General features: G+C 40.3%; 1 pseudogene; it reads left to right on the forward strand.

Annotated features, from left to right (window-relative positions):
- The first annotated feature begins 9,590 nt into the window (after positions 1-9,590).
- LOC149145170 (putative histone-arginine methyltransferase CARM1 pseudogene) lies at positions 9,591-15,581 on the forward strand (annotated as a pseudogene).
- Positions 15,582-24,067: the final 8,486 nt, after the last annotated feature.

Consider the following 24,067-nt stretch of genomic DNA (forward strand, 5'->3'; position numbering starts at 1 on the left):
CTTCTAGGGGGAAACCTCCTTTACATTACACAACTAAACAATTTTTGGATGATACAAATGACAAGACCTCCTTTCTATATATATGAGTCTAAGGGGTCATAATGTAATCAGAGCCAACATAACAATAATAATATAAGGGCACAACAATAACAATATTTTGCTTCTTTGGGACACAATAATAACAATATGGGGGCTACATAGGCACAATAATATAATAAGTGGGGTGTACTAATAACAATAAGTGGTTACACTAGTAGTACAAGGACCTAACATGTATTCCTTAGTTTTTGATGATTTAACACTTCACTGCGAAGCCATTTTTCCGAGAAGGGTCACTTCGTCGCCTCTCAAAATCAAATTTCTTCATAAAATGACACTTGTATTTTGAGGTACACCTCCTCTTAAAACATGTCATACCACTTGTCAATTTTCATCATGAGTAACCATCATTTACTCAAGTTTTTGGTCCCCACCAGGCCTATTATGTGTAGCAACGTCATTGAGTCACCCTTGTTCAGAGCATCTGTGATGAGTTACCCTTGTGTCCATGGAGTCTATTTCATGTCCCATAATATCAAGTCACAGTATTCCATCCATATTTGCATACGATTCATTTGGTGTTGCCCATTTTTTCCTTCAGTCATAGTGTCCCCCATCCCCTCTGGAGTTGAGTCAGTCGTTGCCAGGTCAACCATGCACTTTATGCTCTGATAAGGGAATTCATATGTTTGTCCCTTAGTCCCACATTTTCTATTGTCCTTAGTGTCAGTCCATCAGTCACATTACTATTTTTCCTCGTGCCTTAGTTGAATATCCTCGTTGCCTCACCTATCATGGGCCCTATTCTATCGACATCAACTCATTTTTTCCAGAAGAATGACCGAGAAGGAAATGTACCTCGGTTCCAGCTTCCATTCTTGTTCAGTGCCTCAGATCGAGCAGAGGGACTCATTATTTCCATTTGAATTGGTTGTTTCATGTTTGTGATTCATACACTTGATGGTCAAGTGATGCAGCAGATTGTACCAGTGATTTTCGGGTGTGTGAGATGTTTTAGACCTCATGAGGGGGTGGCCCTTCAGGTAGCCCCCCACATGCCCGAATGAATTCCTATTATGCTACAACCTTAGATGTAGTTCTGCATATTTTATGGGTTTCGTTCCTACCGATCACAGTGTTCATAGCATGCACATCTCGTTCAGATGATCCATTCTATTTTGTAGAGCCCTTCCCTATTCAACGGGGCTTCTTCAGTTGTTCTACCCTCCCTCCCACCCATTTTTTTAGGGAAGAGCTATTATATATCATGTAATTAGATGATATTTTATTCATTCCTACCTCATGCCTTTTCCATGTGCATTATGTATATGGGGCATATTATATTATTTTTTGGCTTTGTTATGCCAGCATGTCATGTACCATTTAGTATGTACTTCATTGCATATTTTTATGTTTCTGGGTGCACCATTCTTTTGGTACTAAGTTATCTCAATGGGTATGGGTATGTCTCCGCACCTCATTGAGGTTTGGTACCACAACATAAAAGGATACTTTCATTGGTCTCGTCCCCTTTGTCCCTATCCTCTTTCACTTCAGCTTTAATGGTCTCTCTCTCTCTCTCTGACTCCACTGTGTTGTCTAGTGACTGTGTCTCTACAATGTACTTCAATCATACATCTTTATCGTAACAATTGTATGTTTGGGGGAAATCTATTATCACCAAAAAATTGATCATATCGCCTAATTTACTAGATGGATTGAAGTACACCATGTAAAGCCAATTTTACCATAGTAAAATTTATCTCACTGTGAGAAATTACTTAATAAACAACCTGTGTTAAGTAATTTATAATTAAACATGTTATCATTTAGGTTGTCCCTTGGCTCCTTAAGGGATGCGGCCGAGGTAACCACAAACCAATCTTTGGGCTGCAGGTCCTAGTGTACCTACAGTCATATAGGGCTCTCTCTTTAAAATTTAACTTTGTTTTGGGTTGATTTTAGGCTAGTTATGGTGTACATGGGTTTTGTTTTGATTTTGGTGGGAAGGATGATGTTTTCAAGTAGAGTTGGGATGCATAGAGTGAGAAGTTCAAACCATTGGGCATGGAGTCATGGATTAGGGCTTGTTGTTGCGTTTTCATGGTCACAAGAGGAATACGGAGCAGGATATCTACACATAGAACAATATCAAGCTGGAATAAATATGGAATGAAGGTCAGAGATGAAAGGCAACTAAGAATCTTTCATTGGCTAACAGAGAGGGAAGGTGAATGAAAGTTTTTCGAGGAGCAGTCAAGAATTCCTGAATAACAGTCATATCTGAAAGAAACAAGGTAAACGTGATCATTTAAGTATGCATATTCATAACCATTTCTCAAGAAAACATATAGAAATAACATGAACTGAGAATAGGGTGCAGTTAAGCAAAACCTAAGCTATTCTTCTTTCTTGCTATTTAGATGGTAACGTAAACATATATAAACTACAAACAGAGGTAAGGAAACACTTATTGAGCCATGTAGTAGCACAAGAATTCCACAGTCACTCTTTGGCCATTAAATAACACAACAGTCAGTTCTTCGTCCAAAGCATTCCAGCAGTCTCTGATTATAGAGCTCTCAAAATATACAGCACAAGCTAGAATGAGGATTATCAACCAACCAACGCCAAATACGTTCTATGGGGAGGCATATATACAAAAACAAGATACAAAATATCTAGGTGCTGAATCTTCATGCAATAAATTATATCACCAACTCTTGTCAGGGAGTAAATGAAGCATTAAACACTGCAGTTAATATTGGCTTGCTAGCTGTCTATTTTTTCATAAAACTTTGACTTTCTCAGCTGAATGAGTCGGTTGCCTACTGCGCATCTATTCTGCGTGTGTTGCCCTGATGCTGGTACGCTGCCTGTTTCTGTCTGGGTCTTTATCTTGTGTGATCGGCTTCTTAGCATTTTGATGAGCTATAGTTATCACTTCAATTCTGCTTTATGTTGATTTACCTTTGACAGGTGTGTTACCGGAAAAGTGTCTATTTAGAACTGCTCTATCCCACTAAGGTGTGACAGCTGCCTTAGAAACAAACAGAGAAAAACTACTTTTGTATTTCCTTTATGAACTATATACAGAGAGGAATAGAAAGAACCACCCTGTGTCTTGCGATAATCCTTTGATCCAATCCCTCTCTTCTTTGACAGCTTCCAGCTACCTGCTCCCTTACTTGCCCAGCTTCACCAAGTACTTGTAAGATCATAGAAGAAGAAAACTATACAAAGACATGGATCTATATTCATAAACAACTTAGGATCAGATTTAAGTTAACCACACAAATGTAACAAGCATCAATGATACACAAGCATGGAGGAAAAACTCAAATAGTTTTTATTGATAAACAAGAAGATCCAGGAGGAGTTACAACCGATGGTTCCTGACCCAGCATCAACCTCCCAGAAAAGAAGCCCCTCTTCACCTCCAACAAAGCATAAATCACCCAATACTCTGATATTTGTCTCAAAACCAATAGCAATTCATTACAATGTGCAAAATTCCAGCCTCTAACCTCTGGATCTCTGGGATGAGAGATCTATACATAGATATTTGCAGAGGTGTGAGTCAGCTCTGGGTTTTTGATTAGTGTCATCTCTCCGATAGTTCTTGATGCAAATTGGAGATACCATTGATCTCTTACTCATCCTTGGGCGATTTTTAGAGGCAAGTGTCCCAGGAGAAGTTTCTGGAAGATTCCATGATCATCCACCTCGCAAACTATCTCTGCCACTTGTCTTTTCCCGTCCATCGCACCCTCACAGTGTATTTAGGTGCACTGCAATGCACTTCCCGTGTGTACAAGGTGCGATGCAGCGCACCCTGGCCATGGAGCAAGTGCATTGATCCAGTTTTGACCAATTTTGAGTAGTTTTTCATGGAGAACTTCTGGGAGAAGCTGTAATCTGTTGACCTTGTTCCTTTAGGGGTTAGAACAACACTTTTAGGGACTTAGGAGCCCTTGGTTTATGGACATTTCATTCTTGGAGTTGTAAGGCACAAAAATGTCTATAACAGTTGCCCCCTAAAGTATGAGGCCGTTAACCTTTTGGTGTTGGGTGAAATGCTTTATTATGAGGGTTCAAAGTTCTTTCAATGCTGGGAGGAGACCTGTAATAAGATATAATACAATACATTATCTTCATACTGTTTTTCATGATCTAGCTGAGGTGGGCATTCCCATGCTCAGCTTTATAAATTCATTTTCATGTACATAGGACAGACAATCGTCTGATTGTAGACTGATGATTCTGATAGAGCCACCATCCTTTTGGTAGGATGATTATCTGTGCTGCAATGCTGTACATTTAATGTCTTCATTTCCCTGAATATATATCGCAGCCCGGATGGATGAAACTAGATCCGGGGTCTTCAATCTCGTCCGATCTTCACTCGAAGTTCAAGTCGATCCATGTGAGAAATGTTTTGAAGTCGAACATGGAAAGACATCGCTTGATTACCAGTCAATGATGTAAACTGTTAACAAGTGCGAGAGGAATCACCGATAATGATAATGATCCTCAAGGTACTGCAGTACAATTCACGTGGTGTGAATAAAGGACTTGGCGTCGAACACCACGCAAAATCTTTCGGTCGAAAGGCCATTGATGTAAACCTGTCACCGGAAGTGAGAAACTTGCCATTAAGGCATGCAAGCTTCAAAGTACTGAATGGGGTGTTCCTAGACCAACTTCTTGGATAATGAGCTGATGTCGACAAGAAGTGATCTGTCAAAGGAGGGCCTTAATGAATCCCACATCAATGACACGAAACGGAGCAAATGATTTTGATGGAGGTGAAAACGATATGATGATATACGGTTCAGGGTGGTGGTCATGAAAGAATGGAGTATAATGTATGGTAGTGGGTGGGACACAGGTGACTTCTCTGGATGACTTCTCTTGAACATGTCAGCGACACTGATGTGATGGATTGGTAGCATTAACCCCAAATGTGGATGGTATGGTGTGACCATGGCGATGTGACCGGTGAATGAAACAACCCAACCCGACTCGGACATGGAGTGGAAGTGTCATGTTCAAGAGTGACTTGCTACCAATAAATATTCTTAGTTTTCTTCCCAATTTTTCCCCAGTCATTGCTGACCAGTACCTCTTTATTTTTGTCAAGCTTGAGGAGGATAATGTATGCTTGTTCTATAATTTTCCCTTCGGGCAAACCCATCGCTATGTTTTAAGGAGCCTAGCGATAGTGAAGCTCGTTCTCGTCTAAAGAAAGGTTTATCGCTATTAATCTTTTTAACGAGTTTAACGACAAAGATAACTCGGTCCTTTTCATTTTTAGAGAGTCTGAAAAGGTACGTAAAGATAACTCCAAAATTCCTTTTTCTTCATCTAATCCCTTAAGTCTGAAAAAGTATAAAACAATACAGAAGGGATGAATTTTCGATAGTTTTAACGAGCCGAACAAAACAAGCGCTCAATATTTTTGTGTAATAATCCCTCAGGTCCAAAAAGATTAAAATCTAGAGGAGGGATAACACTTCTTGTCCCTTTAACGAGTTGGAGAGGCCAATGGCTCGGCAATCTTTTCATATTTTACGAGTCAGTTGAAAATAGCTTAAAGTAGAATCGTCTTTTGAGGAACGAGTGATAAAATGGGTAGCAGTTGATTCTAGGTAAGGTTTGGAATTTTCCAATCAGGACAGTGTCACAAGGATGGCTAGTGAAATCACTCTTCGCAGCAATTCCTCAAAATGGGTAAAAAATCAAGTGGAGGTGAATGATCGGCCAATGAAAAAGTGGAGGTGACGGTGCAAACACGACCAAGGCTTTAATGGCTGAAGTGCTACATTCACGGTGGTTATTTACCTGGGAATAGTTCATTTTTTAATGAGCTTAAACGTGGGTGGAAACATTTGCTCGGTGCGGGTTTATTTTTTAACGAGCTTGAACCTCGCGGTAACACTGCTCGATTTATCCAGTCGTATGATAAGAATGTCTCATATAAAAACGGCAACTTTTAGAGTTTTGCCCCACATCCTTTCTTTATGCAAGTTAGGAAACGACCAATCCAAAAAATAGATAAATGATCGCTCTTTGCTTGCACTCCAAAAGGTTTGCATGCCCCCAGGTATAAAACAGAGTTTCAAGGTTACCTCTACTTCTATCCGCCAAAACATTTGTTTTACAGAGAGAGGCCTACCTCTTACAGGTCACCCAAAGATTGTTCTGTTCACAGCGCAAACAAAACACTTCTTTGGTAATGTCTACCGAAATAAACAAAGGTGAACGGATGATATAGTGAGACCATCCCTGACATAACTTTGACAAGAGAATCCTGTACTAGAATAACCCCCTCTTCCAATCACGTACGGGGGTACAGACTAGGCATATTCTCCCGCGGAAACCTACTCTATAACCGAAGTTTTCCTGCTGAAGCAGACCAGGATGCATGCCCCCTGGGTTTCAGTCATATCCCTCTGAATTACTTGCTCTCATCGGGAGGACGGACTGGAGATTGAGACATTTCTTGCGTGAAAAGACCATTCAGGGATGGTATATGACTATTTGCTTTGTATGATCTGGGAAATGAAAGCTGGTCCACGAGCTTGACCACTCTTCCTTCGTGCGGAAAACACATTACTCTAAAGAGTGAGGAGACAATGGCTCCCATGCAATAAATATAGTCTCGTCCAAGGAGTCGATTGTAATCTAGGGGTCCTTGAACTACCATTACATTCATGTGAACGGTTTTCCCTCTCAATGTTATGGGCACATCGAGAAGGATCCCTAAAGGTCAACTGGTTCCTTTATCAAAGCCTGTCAGATTTCTCATCTCAGGCAAAAGCGATGGCAAACCAAGCGCTATCCAAGTAGTTGAGGAAAGGATACTCATAGAAGCCCCCTCATCTATGATGGTACCAGCCATAATCATTCTATATATTTGAACGATAATTTGGAATGGTATGCTTGCTGGTAAACGGGGTCTGCCTAGTTGATTCTAGTCGAAGGAGACAACTAGGTTGCTTGGAGGTGGGACTGAATAGACGGTCGGGTACGACTCTGACGAACTTCCTTCCTGCGGTAAAGGAATAGGTAAATTTCCCCCATGTTTGTTGGATTCTGTGCTTATGAAAAGAATTTGGATGGTGTCATCCTTGTTCTCTTCAGTGATTGTATCATCTGAAGATGAAACCTCTGGAGGCAAGACCGGGTCAACTGCCGCCTCGACCTTTTGACTTTCTTCTGGTATGGATCCGGATGGTTTATCTTCAATGACAGGTGCTTCAGCCGACCACCTGAGCGGGCCAGCCAGATTTTCAACTAGTGACAGACTCGGCAAGAGTTTTTTATATCCAGGAGGAAGTCGTAATGGTGAAACCGGACGATCATCCAAAACTCTTTTAGCTTCATCTAAGAAGGGACAACCGTGGACGACATGATCGCCCTCACATAGTTTACAAGGAAATCTACATTTTCCTTTTTGTCCTGGGGCTTCACTTTCACTAGTCGATGGTGTGTTTTCAACATGATCATCAGAGATTGACAACACCGGGTTGTGCAATCTAGGAGACCAGTCCCTTAATATCTGAGGGATGCAAGGACAATCTCTGTGAAAGTGGTCTCCTTTGCAAATGACACATGGTGATTTAGGCCTGGTCAGCGCAGTGTGTGGATTTTCATTAGACGACGCTCGTTTTCCCCCATTCGCCTTTGTCTCCTTCTTCTTCCTCTCTTTCTTCTTCTTTTCCTTCTTCTCCTTAGGAACTTGACCTTTGGCTTTCCCAGCCCCATCAAGTGAAGAGGAAGGAGGAGAGGAAGAATTAGAGGAAGTAGAAGGTTGGTGGGAAACTCTGGACTCGTCTAATTGCTGATTCGATTGTTCAGGAATAGTGGTGTTCTGAACGATAGAGGTTGAGAAGAGCCATATAGGAAAACCAATTGTCAGTCCTGGAAGCGACAATGTGGCCGTATGGGGCGCACCAACATCTCTCCAAGAGGAGAAGGGACTAGGATTTCCTCCAAGGGGAATTCCTTGGTTGGTAGACTCCATTTTCTCAACCCAAGATCAACATAGGAAAGGGTAATGAATATTCCGTTTAAAATAAATTTTTAGATGCTTTGACACAACTTGTTTTTTCAATTTTTAAGAGTCGAGAAAAAACAAAATATGACTCTAGTCTCCTTCGATTTTTAATGAGCCTGAAGTGACAAGTGCTCAGATGGACCTTTTCCGTTAAGGAGTCTGAAAATGAACGAAAGGGACTTCTCTGGAGATCTAGGTAGAGGGAGTACCAAACCAATCGCAAAACTGTAGAATACTTTTTTTTATCACTCAAGGAAAATATTTTAAATTCTGTCCAGTCTTTTCATCTGGTTTTAGAGTCTAAACAGTTTAAATAGGAGTCTTGTTAAGAGTATTGTTGGTATGTCTAAAAAGGTCAATTCTCTGCTTTAGTATGTCGAAGTTCAATTCAAAGATCACAGTGCATAAACCCTATTTAGGTTTGTGTGAACGTGCCCTTTGTTAACGCAAATGCTTCAACTTTAACACATGCAGCATATGAAGGGGAGGATGTGTAGTCTATTTTGTATAAACTACTCATGGTCGTTGATTTCAATGTTAAAGTTGTTCAACAGGCATTACTTAAATTTCTAGAAGGAACAGTTGTACATGTTCCAGAAAAGGGAGCTCGCAAACATCCTCGTGGCGATCATATTCAGATCGATACAAAGGATATTCCCTTTATATGTGGCAGGGTTTTCGTGGATCTAGAGAAAACGATTTTTGAGAGACGGCAAGATTCTTCTATTTGCTTTGGAATGCTTATACAAGCTAATATGAGGATTGGTGGCCTGATAAGTGCTGCGGTGACATCATCCTTGCTAGAGTCGGTTGAGAGAAGTGATCTTATTGCATATGGTTTAATACCAGAGTCTACTGGACGATTTCCTGTTCTTGTTAGCCTCTCAACGATTGACTGAAGACCAACTTGTTCAGGTGCTCATGGAGCCTAAAACTGCACTTAAAACTCTCAGAATGTGAACCGCACGGATCCCTTCTTGGTCGTCTGCAGATTCTTCAGCATCGTTACCATCCTCAGTGCGCTCCTCTGTGTTGTTATAAACGTGCTCTCAGCCATTCATTCAAAAATGGTGAAGATGTCTTTGATGGCATCCTCCGGGGTTATACAGTGCTTATTGCGTTATTTGTGGTGGTCACAGAGACTGAATGGAAGTGGATTTAGAAGTTTTGGCGAATTCTGGAGTATTGGGTGGAAAGAGGAATGCTTCAAATATTTGTTGCTGTCAAGACAAGAGCTCTGTCTGAAGGAGAATTTAACAAGGCCCGCTACATGCCACTGAATTCATTTGTCATTCATCAACCTATGGAGTAGAGAGCATCTGTTTAGCCATTATGATTCAATTCCCAACAGAAGCAGCAGTCTTTTCATTTGGTTTGACTGTTCAGGAGTGGAATACAGATACATCAGTTGCAAGAGCTGGGGAGAAGTTGGCTAATGGTTCAAGTGATTCATCTTGGAAACTTAACAAGTTTGATAAGAAGATTGAAGCATCATCTGCAAAAAATGTATTTCCACTATTATGGGCAACTTCTTCACCAGCAGAACATGTTGCAAGATTATGTGCGGACAGGGTCATATTATGCCACAGTCATAGAAAACCGTATATATTTTCATGGTCGCATTGTGGTTGATGTGGGGGCTGGAAGTGGAATTCTCTCTCTGTTTGCAGCACAGGCTGGTGCAAAGCATGTCTATGCTGTGGAAGCGTCAGAAATGGTAGATTATGCACGCAGACTTGTTGCTGGAAATCCATCTTTGGGTCAGCATATAACAGTGATCAAGGGGAAAATTGAAGAGGTTGAGTTGCCAGAGAAAGCAGGTATTCTAATATCAGAGCCCATGGGAACATTATTACTCAATGAAAGAATGCTAGAAACATATGTAATTGCGAGGGATAGGTTCCTTGGTCCTACTGGAAAAATGTTTCCCACTATGGGTAGGATACATATGGATCCTTTTAGTGATGAGTATCTATATGTTGAAATTGCAAATAAGGCTTTGTTTTGGCAACAACAAAATTACTATGGTGTTGACTTGACACCATTGCATGGTTCTGCGTTTCAGGGCTATTTCTCCCAGCCTGTTGTAGACGCTTTTGACCCAAGATTGCTTGTGGCCCCTCCTATCTCTCACACAATTGACTTTACAAAGGTCAAGGAAGAAGAGTTGTATGAAATTGATATTACCTTGAACTTTACTGCATCTGTGGGCACTCGAGTTCATGGCCTAGCATGTTGGTTTGATGTTTTATTCAATGGAAGTGTTGTACAACGATGGTTGACTACTGCACCTGGAGCTCCAACTACACACTGGTATTGCAACGAAGAAAGTGAGCCAAGATGTTTATGTGTTTGATTACAGCAAGCATCCATCAAAAGTTCCTCAAGAAAGGGTTTGCAATCCTGAACCGATATTGAAAGGTCATTCTAATGAAGGATATGGTTTGTCATGGAGTCCTCTCAAAGAAGGTTACCTACTAAGTGGTTCAAACGATGCACAAATATGCTTGTGGGATATAAATGCTGCATTTGGAAAGAAAGTGCTTGAAGCCAATTAAATATTGAAGGTTCATGAGGGGACAGTTGAGGATGTTACAGGGCATTTGAAGCACGAATATCTTTTTGGCTCTATTGGAGATGATTGTCATTTGCTCATATGGGACATGCGTACACCTGCACCTAACAAGACTCAACAATCAGTTGTATCTCATCAGAGTGAGGTTAACTCTTTGGCCTTTAATCCGTTCAATGAGTGGCTGTTGAGAAAATAAAGCTCAAGACAGTCAGAGTTTAGTATTGAAACTGTGATTTTTGGGAACAACTCAGCAGTTTCATAGCGCGCTACGAAACTGCTGAAGCTGCATAATTAACAATTGGTGAACCAAATTTTGAAGACTTTCCTATCAGCATTAAAAAAATTTTGTGTCAGTACACATGCACATGGGAAAAGCTTACAACACACAAAGGACGTGGCACTCATTACTAATTCAAGAAAATCAACATGGCTAATTACTTCCGAATATCTTTGAGGAAAACAAAGGCATAAAAACAGGGACAGTTTCCTGTTTCTCAACAGAGGTAAAGGGATACGACATTAAGGACCAGTAAGAAGCTTCGAGCACCTACCATAGCCAAACTAAAAGAGACCACTTGTCAGGGAATAAATCTTGATTGTAATAAATGTTATGTTCAGCATGATGTAGAATTAAAATCCTAATTGTTTTAGGTTTCTAAAGCTGTCAATTAGTAGTTAGTTGTATTTATTAGTTAGTTAAAGGGTTAATAGGTGTCATTAGAAGTAGACTTCGACTTCCCCTCATGCTTGAGGAGGAATCTCGATCAGTTAGAATAAGAACTCTATATATAGCTGAAACAACAATGTAATTAGGGTCGGAAAATTTTATGATACAGCTTGTATTTGGCTTATGTAAAGACTCATTTTCAGTAATATAATTTTGACTTTACTTCTCAGGATTCATGAGGGATTTCTTATGTTCAGAATGTGTGATCTTGTCCTTTCCATAATTTTTACAGTGGTATAGATGTATAATCACTCAGAATTCACTGAATGTGCTCTGATTTCCTGTATGCATTTATAAACTGTGGTCCCATATGAGTTATGTTCTGAATGTCTAAATGATGAGTGCCCTGACTTCTATGTAAGGTTGAGTTCACTGTTATATTGAGGTGTTGTTGACTCCATAAGCCCAATGGATAGTTGTTTAATGTGTTTCCAGCATTCATATTTGTCACATTTGTTCTATAAGAGTTAGCCATCTAAATCTTTATCAAAATCATTAACCTTTGAGAGAGCCCTCTCAGGTTGAGGAGGCTAAGCCTCAGCCAAAAGTTGGTTTGAAATAGTTACTTAGAGTCAACCTGACCAGCAGCCTATCAGGGCCTGATTTTGAGATAACACTTTTTACGGTACGGTAGTCAATCTTCCCGAATGTTGTGTTCAGTGCATTGCGATCGATAGAGCGGCAGACACGGCTTCCTATGGATAAAGGATTTAACCCTATAGGGGTCTCCCAAAATATACTCGACGGTACATGGGATCACAAGTCCGTACTGGCACTTATCATCTCAAAGTGGAGGAATCACCCAACCATCAATGAGGACAACAGTTACCAGGCTTTACGACGCCGAAATACGTCTCTAGCCTAGACCTCTAAATGTTGTGTGTTAAGTTCCAAAGCGTTGTTAAATTCATTGAATTTATTTTAAGTTGATCTTTCTTATGAAGTTTTCCTTTTGGGTTCACCACGAGATGTAGATGTAATTCCTAAAATGCAATCTAAAGATGATAAACAAACTTTTATCTCTTTTGTGCAATGAAAATCCTAGTTACTAGAGGAAAAGAAAGACACAATCTTTTCACAAAGAGCAAAGAGCACACTGTAAATGCACTTTCCTAAATCAAGCCAAACCAACTGTCAATATGCAAATGCACATGCATGTATTTGTTTTCAACTTTCTTGGTATTGATGCTAAAAATAAAGTTGATGTACAAATCTGAATTTGCTTCTTTTCGAAATCAAAAGATAAAGACGATTACGACACCTTACGATTTTGAAATGAATACTCGTTTTTGACACTAGAAAATCACCAATTCAGACCAAAGGCAATAGTAAAAGTATAATCGACTATCAACAGTAATCAAACTTTCTCCTATGATCAAAATCGACACTTGCGACAGATCTAAATCAAAGGACGACAGTACGACTATTCTACTTTTGCAATGGAAAATTGTAAATGACTCAACAAACACACAAAAACATCTACAGTTCTTTTGTACAAAGGAGGCAGAATAACAGCAAGGAAAAGGGGTTTTAGAGAGACATATACTGATCACGGGCTGCAAAATTCAGAGACAAAACTGGAAAGAATGAAGCACAAGAACCTCAGCTGCACAGGGCTAGTCTGATCAACGCACCTGTAACACAAAGAAACTGGATTGCAGCGCAGGTTGCCATTTCTGGAAGTGCGCTGAAATGCAGGATCTCTTAACAGTACCTGCGCTAGGCCAGAAACAAGAATCTGTCTGGGTTCTGGGTCACGGTTCGCAGTTTAGTCTTTGGTTTTTGGCCGAGTAAAAGCAATCAGTAATGCCCAATCAGGGGTAGATCTAAGGAGGGTCTAAGAGCTATCACAAGGGCAATCAGATCATTTGTGAATCAGCTGTTCAAATCATAAACAGATCCAATGAATGGATTGAAGCAGCAGATGTCTACTTTGTATTTGTTATGGCAAATTTAGTTCGAATTCTACTTATAAGTTTATGAAACAAACAACAAATAATGATACACAAACAAACTAATTAGACATTCTCCCCAGCGGAGTCGCCATTTTGTTACCGGGAAAGGTGTCTATTTAGAACTGCTCTGTCCCACTAAGGTGTGACAGCTGCCTTAGAAACAAATAGAGAAAAACTACTTTTGTATTTCCTTTATGAACTATAGACAGAGAGGAATAGAAAGAACCAACCTGTGTCTTGCGCTAATCCTTTGATCCAATCCCTCTCTTCTTTGACAGCTTCCAGCTACCTGCTCCCTTACTTGCCCAGCTTCACCAAGTACCTGTAAGATCACAGAAGAAGAAAACTATACAAAGACATGGATCTATATTCATAAACAACTTAGGATCAGATTTAAGTTAACCACACAAATGTAACAAGCATCAATGATACACAAGCATGGAGGAAAAACTCAAATTGTTTTTATTGATAAACAAGAAGATCCAGGAGGAGTTACAACCGATGGTTCCTGACCCAACATCAACCTCCCAGCAAAGAAGCCCCTCTTCACCTCCAACAAATCATAAATCACCCAATACTCTGATATTTGTCTCAAAACCAACAGCAATTCCTTACAATGTGCAAAATTCCAGCCTCTAACCTCTGGATCTCTGGGATGAGAGATCTATATATAGTTATTTGCAGACGTGTGAGTCAGCTCTGGGTTTTTGATTAGTGTCTTCTCTCTGATAGTTCTTGATTACACTTGGAGATCTCATTGATCTCTTACTCATCCTTGGGCGATTTTTAGAGGCAAGTGTCCCAGGAGAAGTTTCTGGAAGATTCCATGATCATCCACCTCGCAAACTATCTCTGCCACTTGTCTTTTCCCATCCATCGCACCCTCACAGTGTATTTAGGTGCACTGCAATGCACTCCCCGTGTGTACAAGGTGCAATGCAGCGCACCGTGGCCATGGAGCAAGTGCATTGATCCAGTTTTGACCAATTTTGAGTAGTTTTTTCATGGAGAACTTCTGGGAGAAGCTGTAATCTGTTGACCTTGTTCCTTTAGGGGTTAGAACAACACCTTTAGGGACTTAGGAGCCCTCGGTTTATGGTCATTTCATGCTTGGAGTTGTAAGGCACAAAAATTCCTATAACAAGGTGTATCATGCCATCTGTATATGCTCAACTGTATCTTGATCAAAAAAGAATTAATAAACAAAATCACCTGAGCAATGTCTCTATCATCCCGTTCCACCAATCCTCTGTAGGTAGCTGATGCCTTTGTATCTTTATCAGTGTTTCCTCAGCTTCTGTGCATCTATGGAAAGTGGGCTGGAATTCGAACAGGTGGTTTATCTCATGTGCAATGTAGAATAGATTTTCCAATTTATCAAAGACACTCTGTCCTGATGGAGGCCCTGTATCTTCTGAAGTACTTGAGGAAGCTGTGATTTGGTTGGCAGCAAAATTATTCACTCTGTTGGCATAAAGGTCATGTGACAGCAGTCTTCCAGCACTGGTTAATAAACTTGGTAGCCCTCTGCTATGTAATGCCATGATCTTTGTCTTGAACTCATCCACCTTTGTTTGCATTTCTTGGCATTTTCTGTCCAATGTCTGCACAAAATCCCTAAGGGTTAGCACCCTTTTTATTAGCAAAATAGTTTCAGTCCTGTTACTGATTCCTAATGCTTCCAGCTGCCCTTTGGTGTGAGTATTCAAGAATTGGATCATTATATTTGCTTTCTCGGGCATATTTCTCAAAGATGCTCTAGCGTTTTGGTTTTCAAACTGAGCCAAGTTTATCAAATCCATTTGCTCATGAATGGTTTCAATGGATTGCCATTGGTCTGTAATGGATTGGCCAATTTTGGCCCACAAAATTTTCTTGATATCTGCTAGAGTCCTATCAAAAGTGAGCTCTTTCTCCAGCTCCTTTATTCTTCTTTCCAAGGCTTTGACTTCTCTTGTCTTCTCAGCTACATCCTGCTTTGATTTGTCATATTTTCCCTCAATTGTAGCCAACTTTTCCTTGGTTTCTTTCAATTCTGTCATTTGCAATTCCAGAGCTTCTATTTCCTTCATCATATTGTCCATTTTCAAGCTGGTGCCTTGCTCTGTAGGTGCTGAAGTAGTGGCTGAAATTGGTGCTGAGCTTGAAATGCCTGCTTCTGATGTTGTAACAGTGGGAGGGACTATTGTGGTGGCCGTGGGAGGAGCAGCTGTAAGAATCTGAGCTGTTTGAATTGGCTGAGGGGCCAACTCTCCCTGTCTTCCCTGTAATGATGCCTCCAAGGCACTCTCTGTCTCTATCAACCTTTTATGTAAGGTTGTAAGCAAAGCTACCACATCCTGCTCCTCTTTTTGTTGTGCCAGCTCTGTAGCTTGAGGATGCAATGTGGGTGACAGCCTGATTTGTCTTCTTAGGGCAGATATGCCTTCATCCTTCCTTTTTATCAAAGCTTGTACACCCTTGGGATCAGAGGGATCATGTCCCAGCTCTATGATAATCTCCTCCAAGGACTTGATTCTATTTTCCTTGGCCTGTGACGAAGATTTCTCCAACTCAAGTTGGGTAGCAATGTTGTGTAAAGAGTTTTGCAATCTGTGGGCTAACAATGTCTTATCTGCTAGAGTAGAATATACCATCTCCCCAGTCTGCTCATGCAATTCAATCTGGTCCATCTGATGGATATCCTTGGCAAACGCTTCCAGATTAGTTCTAATGTAATCAGCAGTTGATTGGGGTTGTTGAGTTGTAGGTCTGAAGTGACCGAGGGTCATTCTTCCTTCCTGGATGTTATGGCGGCCATTAGCCTTTTCTGATTGGTAGGGGCCATCCTTATTAGTTGGTTGTACAGCTGTAGTCTCACTGGTTCATTCCTTGCCTTGGTATCAGTAAATGCTTTTTTAATATCAGAGGGTTGTCTGCCATGTTGCCTTGTGGATGTCACTTCCAGTCCCTGTTGTCTATCTTGCTCCTGCTGAAAAGAGCTGGCCGATGTTTCCATGCTTGGCAGAATTTTCCTTTCTGTGGGTGCCTCTGGAATTTCTTCCTCTGAAAAAGGATTTAGCCTTTGTCTCGTATCTCCTTGCTACTCTGTAGATGTCCCTGGAGGGGTCTCTTCCTACCTATCTCTCCTCTTTGCTCTTTCCTCATTTAGAGGTGTCTGCAATGCTGGAATTTCTGTCACATTTGTTTGTGTAGAAGGGTCTTGCCCTTGGCTTTGTTCATCTGTAGAAACTGGTTGATCTGCCATTGTTTCTTGCTGTCCCAAATCGTGCACTTGTTCTTCTGAATGTTGCACTTCTTTTCCTTTATCAGTTGTTGCTGGTAGGGAACTTACTTGGGCAGTTTGCTAGTGGGTCGTGGCAAATGAGGTGCCTTCTCCAAGGTGCCGAGGAGCTGTAAAAAAGACATGTCCAAAAGATTCTAAGTCAACAGATTTTTCCAGGTTCTTCATTTCTTTTTCTATTATTTCTTCCTCAGAAAAACCTTCAACTAGAGTTCCCTTTACCCATTCTTGTTGATTAGCAAATTGTTTAATTTGAGGGATACTGCAGCGTTCATATGCTACAAGCCTGTATTCGATTCTTCTAAGTCTTATAAAGTGATTGGGGTCATATGGTTCCCAATAAAAGCTTATTTTTAATAACAGAAAATTTTTCAACATTGTGTCTGCCTCCACCCAAGCTTCTTCTCTCTTACTGAAAATAAATGGGCCCAATTTATTTTTGATTTTTAGTTGTGCCTTTTTGCTTTTGCCAAAGAAATGCACCATATCTGCATTACCAAATTGCCGAAAGTATTCTAAGGCAAATAGTCTCATGGGGACATATTTGGGAAGTCTGTAAGGGGCCAATTCACAACCATAAATCCTAATTACTGTGTGGTCTTGGTAAAAATACCAGTCACCAATGCTGTAGCTTCTGGAAAGCTGTAAAATCTTTTGCATCTCATCTGTGAGTCTGGGGGGATGATCTGTTGATAGTAAGCAAGTAGCTGGATAGATAAATAGGTCAATGAACTCACAGTAGGTATATGGAGAGTAATAAACATGGTGGTAGACTGATGACCAAAATATTATAGACCTTCGCTCCCACTTAGCATCCAATTTTCTGAGGAAGACTGGGAAACTATCAGCCTGATAGTATAGCAACAAGTGATATATATAGGAGGTATGTTTAAATACCCTTTCTCTCTCCAGGTTCATGAATTGCTCATGAATCTTATCAGCAATGAAGGTGGCATAATCATACTTGACAGCAGGGGGTTGTCTTGGAGCAAACATGGACAACATTACCAGAACTGTTTCATCGACATACTCACTGGTATTGAATCCCAGGATGTAGGATATGATGTCTACCAGCATTCTCCCTATTTCATTAAACCATACATGCAGATAAGGAGGAGGCTGTTGGAATTGACAATCTGGTTGCATGAACAGCTGGGCAATTCTTGTGATCTCTGAGCTGGGCAGCTTGGCACCTTGGTCAAGCAGAAGTTTCATGGAGAGTTGAACCAGAGGATTTGTTGGCTCAAAGTTCAGCATCTTGTTTATGGCTTGAGGGGTGATGTGAAACAAAACATTACCAGAAGGAGCCAAAACTGCTCTTTGAGTGGGCTCATAATTCTCATAGCACTGGTGGATAAGGTCAGGGAATACATTTACTTGTGGGAGGTAATAAATTGACAAATTGGACTCCCAGATACCAAGGATATTAGCATTGGTTCTGTATCTTTTCCTTAACTCACAAAAGGTTTCAATGTGATACTTGCGAGTCAGTTCCACTGTCTCCTTCATTTGATAGTCCCTATCAGCAAGGGGCTACCATTCCAAGTTCCTTTGTGGTGCATTTAGTGGTGCAATATTGAGGGCAACCAGGGCCTCCATGTTTTGACTATGATTACAGTTGAATTAGGCCTGTATTTCAGCAAGGGACAGAGCTATGATGATGACTTGGTGAGCAAGGAACTCACAGTTTCAAGTTCTGTGCAGAGTTGTTATTGTGGAGAAGAACTCAATGAAACGAAGACTATAGAAGTCTCTGCAATTAGTACACTGGAAGGGGAGAAAAATAGAGGGCTTTAACAAATTGTCCTTAGTGATTCCGCGGGTGAACTGGAGCTGCAATTTGAGCTGGCGGTGGCAGTTTTATAAGGGGGCAGAGATTCCAGGTTTTGGCCATAACTATAGTTATGTGGGGTAGAGAAGAAGAAATTGCAGGTGTCAATGCGTTTCGAGTGGACTTTTAGGTGTATTTGGCTAATTTTGCAAAGAAATCATGAAAAACAGGGTTACTAGTGTTTTTTAGGTAAATACCTGTTCACTTGGAGAAATGTTGTGGTGAATAGCTGTGGGCGGAGGCCGAAAAGGTCAGATTTGCAAGTTGAATAGGCCTTGGTGACTGTCGGGCACGTCGAATGCACACTGGTTGTAAGTGGCATGCAAAAGTTTGCAACGCTCATTTGCATAAAAAACAAACGAAAATGACATTTTTGCTCTTTTTAACACAAATTTGGGCTTTTGCAGAATTTTGGCACTTTTTTGTTATGACGTCAGCATGACGTCATCGGCGGGTCTCGGGTACGGCAGGGTGACGTGGTAGTTGACTGGGCTGACGACATGGCACAAGACACGGTGGTGGGGTAGGGACAGAGGCAGATACAGTGGCAATGACACGGGGTGACAATGGGTCAACGTAAGAGTGACGTAAGAGGCGACGTGGCACTGACGTTGGAGGCGGAGAGACAGAAGGCATTTTGTGATTTTATTGGACTGCCTTCTATACAGGGGCGGTATTTGTCAGAGGGGCTCCGATGCAATCGTGTGGAGACACGTGTCTTTTGTACGGTGGAGAAACCATTGGGCTATCGGAGCCTAACCGTCGATCATCGGGGTGGCTCCGAAATCGGTGAGAGCCATCGGATGGGGAGGGCCCGATCCGACGATGGACGGAACTACGAGCTGTGGGTATGATAATGTACGGGGCCTGCCGAATATTATATCATTTGTTTATATGGCGGGGTTTCAAAACTTTGGGCTTGTGGGTTTTGCGGGTTATTTGCGACGGAAGTGTTTAACGTTTAAATAAACATTTGAACACCCAATATTAACGAAGAGCACAAAAAGGGTAGAATAGTTAGGTTTAAGGGTAAAGGGGAGTGGATATTAATTTAACCAGAGGTTAAATTAACTCCGGGTTAGGACGTGGAAGGGTTAATAGTAGTCCCAGATGGACTATTATTCCCCTAAACTATATTTATATGGCTATACTGCCATAGGGTGGGATATTTAATGCATTTTTGGGATTTTATATAGTTTTTTGTAGAAGTAGGGAAGGAGAAGTGGTTTCAAGGAGCTATATAATAGAATTAGGGGTTAATATGAGTTTATAGATTGAAACTGAATGGATGAATGCTAAGTACATGAAAACTTAGACATAAGAAGATGAAGGGAGTATAGAATGATTTTTACACAAGAAATGTGGCTTCTTTTCATTGAAGAAAGTCAAAGCTTGACTTAATATTTTTACAAAAAATGAAGTGATAGCAGGACTGGTTGGGCAGATCCCAAGGTCCTTTAGGGGTGTTAGTAAGGAACTTTGATAGGGGGGGGTGAAAGGGAGTTAGACATGCTTCCATAATTCTGCCATCAAACAACTGCTTTGGCATTTCTTTCATTGATGAGGCAAGTTGTAATTGACAATACATCAAATGATCAAAACCTTGCTTTCTGCAACCTCAAACTACCTACCCAGCCTAATACACCTAACATTTTTTCTTCCTTTTGAATGGGTGCACTTAGACTTGCAGACCCTGATTATCCTCTTTTCTTTTGACTGCCCTCCTATCTAAATCTACCCTTATCTCTTCCAAGGGCCCAGATTAATCAGTTGGGCTCCTTAATTTCTCTACCTAGATGCTTATCTGCCAAGCTTGAACTATTTGGACAGATATTCATTCTCTAGTCTAGAACAAGCAATTTAAACCATGGCATGGTCTAGATTGAACTGTTGGGCCATCCATCAAACTAGCAGTGGCATTTGAACTAGCCACTTTCCTGGTCTTTCTTTGGGGTTCATTTTTATCATTTTTTCTGACCAATTTACTCTTTTTTCCCTTTGATAATTCTTCTAGGGCATAACCTCTTCACATTTTTTAACTCTCTCTAATTCTTTTACAAAATATGGAACCTTTGCAGCATGAAAAGATGAACATATTTGGCACTTCCATTGTCAATCATGAAAAATGAAACCTATTGGCATAGGAACCTAACAGTGGCTCCACTTGGGGATGGATTTTCCAAATGAAAAGTCAAGAACAGCAGGTCAGATTGCCTTGTTTTTAATTCTTGGTATACTCTGAACCTTCCCTCTATTCAAGACCATTGATCTGAATGCTTGTAACTTGTATGAAGTACCCTTTGAGCTGCTCTACTTGTGAAATTACAGCTCTGTATTTGTTGGTTTCTCTGAGTATTCATCATCATTTTTAGCCTTCACAAGTGCTTTTCTTGGTTTCTTATGATAGAGCCAGAATATATATCAAAAAATGGTGCAATAGTTTCCTTCTTTTTCTTCAAAATTTGCTGCCTTTAGTTCCTTATCTAACCGCTGTAAATAAAAATGCTGGAATTACAGATATTTATGTACAATACATAGTGGTGTTATGCTGATTACATGGAATCAAAATAGTGCTTGAGCATTCGCCCATTGACTGGGCCTTCTTCAGTATTTGAGCCATCCAAACTCTTCAGAAAATATGTGTTATTACCTTGTACAACATGAATGACATAAGGTCCTTTCCACAAAAAATCAAATTTTCCATGTTTCCCTTTTTCTTCTCTCCTAGAATCCCATCTCAACACTTTGTTTCCTATGAAGAAATCTTCAGCTTTGGTTCTTTTGTCAAACATCCTTTTCAGCTTCTCTTGCAGTACTTGGGTTCTATGATACACTTCCTCTCTTGTTTGCTGCAAGTGAATGGTCTGATTGATCCTTCTTTGAATATCATTAGGCTCTGCTTGTATTTCTTGCAGCAACTTGATTACAGGGATTCCCACAGATGAAGGGAATCTTGCCTCCATTCCATAAACTAGTTCATATGGACTTGTACCAATGGATCTTTTAGTGGTCAATCTGTCTACCCATAGTGCATTTACCAGCTTCTTGTGCCAATTCTTTTTGTTCTCCTCCAAGACCTTTTTGATGATGTTGATGAGGCTTTTGTTGGAGGACTCAGCTAGGCCATTGCCTTGAGGGTAATAGGATGTGGAATGGCCTAAGGTAATATGGTACTTATGGCAAAATTTGATCATTTTTTTGGATTTTAAAGTAGTAGCATTGTCTGTAATGATCTTTTCTAGACAGCGGAACCTTGACAAGATGTTGGTTTCTAAAAATTGCATAATGATTGAGTCATTGGCCTGCTTACAAGGGGTGGCTTCTATCCATTTGGTAAAGTAGTTTGTGGCAGTCAAAATCCACCTATGTTGGCCAGAGGATGAAGGGTGAATTTCACCAATGAAGTCTAGACCCCATTTCTGAAATGGTCTTTTAGTTGAAATAGGTTTAAGTGGTAAAGGTAACAGCTTTCTCTTGCCTTCAAAAATCTGGCACTTATGACAAGACATTACAAATTTTTTCACATCAGCAAACAATGAGGGCCAATAAAATCCAGCCCTTAGGATTTTATCAGCTGTTGATTTCCAATATAAGTGTCCTCCACAGTCACCTGCATGAAATTCCTTGAGGACATTGTCAGTTTCATCTAATGTTAGGCAATTAAGTAAAATTCCTTCACGATTTTTCCAAAACAAAGAACTGTCTATAACAAAAAACTTTGATTCTTTCATTTTCAAGAATCTCTTTTTGGTTCTGGACAACCCTGGAGGAGCTTGCAGGTTTAACAATACAAAACATATGTCAGCATACCACAGGGATTGTAAAAAGGCTTGATTGATCTGTGGAATCGCCATCTCCTCTTTGTTGTCCAGTTCATTAATGTCAAGGGCTTGGAAATTGGTTTCAGTCATCAGTTTGGCTAGCCCTTGTCCTTTTATCAGTTTTGTAGGATTGATTTCAATGTCATATTCTAAGATATTGGCAATCCATTTGCCCCTTTTTCCTTCAATTCCTTCTTGGGTTAAAATGTCTTTAACCACAACATTTGGGACATAGGCAATCACATGAGAGTATAGAATGTAGATTCTGAAATCTTTGATGGCCTTCACCAGGGCATATGCTTGCTTTTCCATAATCTGATATTTTAAGGGAGCATCCCTAAGAGCTTTGCTAAAGAAGGCAATGGGTTTCTCACACCCTTGGTCATCTTTTTGTAATAGGATAGCAGCAATTGTGTGCTCAGATGCAAAGGAAAAAATGATGAAATCTCTATCAAACCTAGGACTTGTGAGGATTGGTGTGTTTGTCAAAGCTCTTTTGATGTCCTCAAAGGCTTTTTTGGCTTCGATGGTCCACTTGACTTTAGAATATTTCTTGAGCATATTGTTTAATAGTCTTATGAGCTCGGCCAGATTAGGAATGAATCTTCTCAAAAAATTAATCTTCCCTAGAAAGCCTTGTAGTTCTTTGATGTTTCTCGGATGAAGCACTTGAAGGATAGCTTAGATTTTGTCCGGGTCGATCCTAATGCCATCTTTTGAGATTATATGACCTAGGAGCTTGCCTTCCTCTAGGCCAAATAGTGATTTCTTTGGATTCAAAGATATGCCATATTTTCTACAAATTAGAAACACCTGCCTTAAATTTTCTAAGTGTTCTTGGTATGATTTTGAAAAGGCAGTGAAATCATCAAGGTAGACTACTAGGAAATCATGAATTTCTTTGGCAAAGGCTATGTCCATTGCTATCTGAAAAGTGGCCCCTGCATTTTTAAGCCCAAAAGGCATTTTGACATATTTAAAGGTTCCCCAAGGAGTTGTAAAGGCAGTTTTGTCTTGGTCATCCGGGTGTACTAAACTCTGATTGAATCCTGAGAACCCATCTAACAGTGAAATCCTAGAAGCTCCCACTACCCTTTGTAGGATATGATCCATTTTTGGTAAGGGCTAGTGCTCTTTGAGAGAGACTTTGTTCAAATTTCTTAGGTCAACACACAGTCTAATTTCTCCCGTTTTCTTCCTAGTAGGCATTAGATTTGAGATCCACTCTGAGAACCTGATTGGAGCAATGATTCTTTCTTCATACATACGTTTAACTTATTTTTCAATCAGGGGAAGGAGGACCGGATTCACTCTCCTAAGCTTTTGTTTAAAAGGTTTTTGGTTCTCTTTCAAGGGTACAGTATGTTGGATGACCAAAGTGTCATAGGACTTGAGGTCCTCATAACTCCAATCAAATACATCTTGGAACTCTTTGAACAATTCAATGTATTTCAACTTCTGATCAGCAGGTAATGCCTTGGATAGTTTTACCATTTTAGGATTTTCTATGGTTCCAATGTTACAGTATTCAATTTCAGCATTCAGTGGTTTCATTTTTGGTTTCGTTAAGATATCATTTGAATCAAACAAATCCTCCAAAGGGGTTAAACCTATGGGCAGAAAATTGTCTTTTAGATCGATTACTTCAGCTTTTGCTTTAGCTATTTCATCAATCTCACTTTGTTTCAGCTCATGTACATTGTTGTGATAAAAAGTAGTTGGATGCAGCATCAGATTTGTTGTTTCAGCTGATATGTTTTGTTCAATTTTATGC

The sequence above is a fragment of the Pinus tabuliformis genome, chromosome X (assembly GCF_031772625.1).
Source record: "Pinus tabuliformis cultivar Carrire ecotype Pingquan chromosome X, CPIR1, whole genome shotgun sequence".
Lineage (NCBI taxonomy): Eukaryota > Viridiplantae > Streptophyta > Pinopsida > Pinales > Pinaceae > Pinus > Pinus tabuliformis.